Genomic DNA, 4,621 nt, shown 5'->3' on the forward strand with positions numbered 1-4,621 from the left:
GGGGAGAGGTCAAGTGGGCGGTGGGGTAGGGGTTAATCTGGTCTGTTGAGAAGTGGCTGGATCCAAGTTGGGGGAGGGGTTAATCTGGTTTGCTGTGAAGTCTGGGTTTGTTTTCTCTTCGGTTTGTTCGCCGACGACAATGGTATGGTGTGAAGTCAAATTGTTGAGTTTGGATTGGTTCTTAAGCGATTTGGTTGTTTGGGGATGGGGCGGGCTTGGGTGGCCCGAATGGTGGTTGGGTTACAGGGAGGTGGTGGCTGGCTGAGGTTGGGTAGTGACTGTTGGTAGGTGTAGGGTTGAGAGGAGAAGGTTAGGGCCGGAGAGGTTTTATTTTTATTTTAAAATTATTTTATATAAAATTATATTTGTATTGTTTAATTTTAAAAGGAATGAATTTTTTTTAAAATTTATGGACAGAATTGCCCCTCCACAAGTATCAGAAGTTAAGAAAATTTGATAGAAATTGAGTATTGTCTTTGAATTGCATCAAATTGAAACCACAGGAGTAAAATTGACAAAATTGAAATCACAGAAACTTTAGTGGTAAAAGTGATAAACTATAGGAACCAAAAGTGACGTTTCTATCAACCCATTATCTGCGAGGGCTTTGTCTTGCATGAGAATGTTTACTCGGGGCCAGCCCTTCATTCTTCACCTTCTTCGTGAAGTGAAGGTTACTATAAAAGTCCTGTTGTTTTGGTTGGTTAGTACTAAGAAGTCTTTGACAAATAATGAGAAGAAGAAAAAAGACAAAATATGCTACAGACTTTTCTTGTGCAACTAGAGCATCTCCATCCCAAAAAGCAAGTGAATAGTGTCAGAGTCTTGCCTTTTTTTGGTTCTCAAAGGGGAAACACTATTCACTTTACTTTATTTTCTATTTTCATTTTTTTAATACTTAACCATTAATTTTGATAAGCTTTTCAGATAATATTTTCGGTTGCCACGTGTCACTATTTATTATAAAAGTCTCACTAAAAATTTCAGATAACATTTTTAAATAAAATTTTCGAATCAAATTTTCGGATAAGATTTTTGGTTGCCACGTGTCCATCAAATTTCATATAAAATTTTCGGATGAGATTCTCGGTTGCCACGTGTCTTATTTTAGATAAAATTTTCGGATATTTATTACAAAAAATGATAATATTAGATTTCAGATAAGATTTTCACCCTCTAAAATTGTGCCACGTGTCCCATGTCAGATAAGATTTTTAGATATTTATTAAAAAATTATAATTTCAGATTTCAGATAAAATTTTCACCCTCTAAAATTGTGCAACGTGTCATCTCTATCTTCTAAATCCCTCTATGAAACTACACCCTCAACTCATACCTCTCACACCATATCTTTTCTATTATTTCATTTATCAGATTTTACAAAACACATTCTACTCTCAATATCTAACCTGAGGAGGGTGTTGGAGAGGCAAGAGCGAGAAAAGGAAGAAATCAGGTGCAGACGTGCTGAAGAAGATTGTGAGGCCGATGAAGAGGAGGAAGAAATGGTTGTAGCGGTGTATATGCTCAATGAATCAAGGCAACACCACCATCGTCGTAGCCCGAATGTGTGCAGACATAGGCAGTCTCGGGATAAGAATCTATTGGAAGATTACTTTATCCCAAATTTGTTATATCATATTTCTTATTTTCGAGAGAGATATAATGCAGCTTCATTTGTTCCAAAAAATCATGCATGATATTTGTAATTACGACACATACTTTGTTCAGAAGTATGATGCTATTGGGGTTTGGGTCTTCTTCTGGAACAAAAACTTACAACTGCTTTACGGATGCTTGCTTATGGGGCATCTGCAGAACAGGCGGATGAGATTGCGCGGATGGGAAAATCAACTATCCTAGAGTGCTTGGTGAGATTATGTGATGCAATAGAAAATCTCTACAAGAGGGAGTACCTTTGCAAACCTATAGCTAGGGACCTCCGAAGGCTTGTACAAAAAGCTGAGGCTCGAGGTTTTCCAAGAATGATTGAAAGCATCGATTGCATGTACTGGCAGTGGAAGAATTGCCCAACTGCTTGACAAGGAGATTATGGGAATCGAAAGGGCAAAAAAAGTATAATTCTGGAGGCCGTAGCTTCATTCGACACTTGGGTTTGGCATGCCTTCTTCGGAGTTGCCGGATTTCTGAATGACCTCAATGTGCTCGGTCAATCCGTAGTGTTCAACGATGTATTGCGAGGTCATTCCCCACAGATCACGTACAGAATCAACAATACCGTATCCACGTCGACAGAATTTATCCTAGGTGGACGACATTCGTGAAAACAATTCCGAATCCCCAATCGGAGAAGGAAAAAAGCTTTGCTGCCTTTCAAAAAGGTTATAGGAAAGACGTAAAAATGTGTTTCAGTATCTTGCAAGCTCTTTCAGCAATTATTAAGGGTGCTGCTCGGATGCTTGATGAGGAGGTACTGCGGAACATTATGATGACTTGCATCATCCTCCATAACATGATTGTGGAGGATGAGTATGATTATAATGCTCCAGAGGTGTTCGAACCTAATCCCATGAACACGATGTTGACAAGAATTTATGAAAGGCCGACGTGACCAAATGGGCAACCAATGGAGCACGAATTGTTAATTCGGGATGGTTGATACAAAAACCCCATGATTGATCATTATCAAGAAATGCAATCTTCATATGTTCACGAGAGGCGTCAAGTTGACTTGACCGAGCACTTGTGGAAGATGAAAGGCAATCATAGTGGATGAAGTCAAATGCTTTGTTTGGAATTATGCTTTGTTTTTAATTATGCTTTATTTTGTGTGTGGTGTGTTTGGAATTATGCTTTGTTTTGTGTGTTGTTTGCAATAAATTAAGGTTTGTTTTTAATTAAACTTTGTTTTGATGTGCAAATGCTTTTAATAAATAGTTATATTATTTAATGCTTTCTTTATTGAATAAAAGGGAAACAATACCACAAATTAATACATATGGCAAATCTTTCAATACAACCTAATGGTTTTGATCATTTAACCAATCTGTATTGCTAGGTCCGTTGTCATGAAAAAGTTTTCTTCTCATCACATCCCTTCGTTTAGCTTCCAATAGGACTTTGTTTCAGGAGACATATGGCTCATATTCATGGCCATGATTTTCATCTCTCTGTCCTCCATGTCTTATTCTTGTGCCCGTTGCCTTTGAATTGCAAATGCTTCATGTCGTGCCTTGTCCGTTTCTTCTCTTTTCAGGTCTCTTTCAATTCTCAGTGGGCCATTCTTAGCTATTTGCTCCAAAAATTGTGTACATTCATTGTTCGAAGTGCTCCCTCTAGGCCTTTGCCGCCCTTCTCCCAATAGGTCTTGGCACATGTGGGAGTGGTGAGTCTTGATCCATTGGGGAGTCCAATGGCGAATCCTGGAGTGGCGTCTCATTCAACACACCGGCGGACTAGTGGAAATAATTTTGAATATCGAACAATTCTTCACAACTTCCCAACATTGGTGACACAAGAGTATTTCATGACTCACTTACCAAGTTGGGCATTGTGACATATATGCACCAATTTGAGGATGAGTGTTGACGTGAGTCTCCTAATTAATTAAGGAGATTTATTTCCTTGATTAATTAAGGGATTTACTTTCCTATTCTATATAGTTGACAAATCATTGTATAATTAGGAGATACTATCCTAATTTATTACTGTTTCTATTTCCTTGTAAAGCACTCATGTAAACTCCTATATATCTCCTTATGGAGAAGAATAAAACCCAATCCACAGTATTCAAACCATATTCATATTTTAGCAGAAAGTTCATAATTTTTTAGGGTTCGTTTATATATAGAATGTGCATGATGTTATATATGCATGAGTAGTTAATCTCTTATGAACCCTTAATAAAAATATAATTTATAGGGTAACTAAAAATCCCTATGATTCATCTATGCATATAATTAAGATTATGAAATTAAAAAATGGTTACGATTAATTCTGTACCAAAAGAAAAGTTTAGGATTAATTAAATCCGAGGCAATCGTTTAATGTCCTTAGATGCACAAGCACACAAAATTTAATTAGTCAAATGGTAACTTTAGTCAAAGATTAAGATTAAATTAATTAGTTTAAGTCAGATACTATATTCTGAAAACTAGAGAAAACGTATCTAAACTTTGATTCTTTATGTCCACACAATTAAAATGATTGATACAGTTTCTAACAGTCCCGATCTCTTGGACCACAGGAGTCCAAGAGATTTGTGGTCACTCACCGTTGGATGTAAATTCAACGGTTCACTCAATCTTGAACTTCTTTTAAGAAACTTTTTTGAACCATTAAAAAAGTTTTCTATGGGTTTTTTTATTTTTTTTGTAATTATTTATGTATGCCAACCCAAAAGAACAAATATGGTGCGTGTGTGGGGGGGGGAAAAAAAAAATAAAAAAAATAAGGTTGTCGTGAGGTATAGAATGAGAGCGAGCCATGATGCTACTGACCGCACATAGCAGCTCTGCAGAGGAGACTCAAATCCACGAGTGCGAGTGCCTGTTGGACAGTATTGTCAGCTGCCGGTGTGAGCCTGGCTACCGTGAAGAAAGATGAGGAGTAGAAGAGGAAGAGGGTAATAATGACATACTAGACTGCATGAAAACAACCA

Source organism: Prunus persica, chromosome G7 (genome assembly GCF_000346465.2).
Source record: "Prunus persica cultivar Lovell chromosome G7, Prunus_persica_NCBIv2, whole genome shotgun sequence".
NCBI lineage: Eukaryota > Viridiplantae > Streptophyta > Magnoliopsida > Rosales > Rosaceae > Prunus > Prunus persica.